Raw genomic sequence first — 460 nt, 5'->3', positions numbered from 1 at the left:
CACACAGGCCAAGATCTCCCTATTCTTACTGAGTATGTTTAGATCTAATTTTAATGAGTATTAAGTTATTAAGTGAATATAAGTTGTTCAAATTCAGTGAAATGACCACTTGGGAAGAGAAAGGGCTTAATTCTTCCGCTTTTTATTTGCTGTTAATTAAAAGATTGAAAAGGATTCTGTTAGTATCACAGTCAGCCACTAGATGGAGCTATAAAACTGGTGTCTACTTCACCAAATTACCTTTGTCCAGTTCTTTCCTTTTCTTTTTTTTTTCCTAGGCCATATTTTACCCCAAATATTTCTACTATATTAATACCATGTTTAATAGCATGTTAAGACATGGGACTCATTTTTGGTGACAAAACGTACAGTACTGTGCAAATGTTTTAGGCAGGTGTGAAAAAATGCTGTAAACAAAGAGTGTTTTCAGAAATTTAAATGATGATTGTTTATTTTTATG

The sequence above is a fragment of the Girardinichthys multiradiatus genome, chromosome 20, assembly GCF_021462225.1.
Source record: "Girardinichthys multiradiatus isolate DD_20200921_A chromosome 20, DD_fGirMul_XY1, whole genome shotgun sequence".
Lineage (NCBI taxonomy): Eukaryota > Metazoa > Chordata > Actinopteri > Cyprinodontiformes > Goodeidae > Girardinichthys > Girardinichthys multiradiatus.
This window is presented reverse-complemented; position numbering follows the sequence as displayed.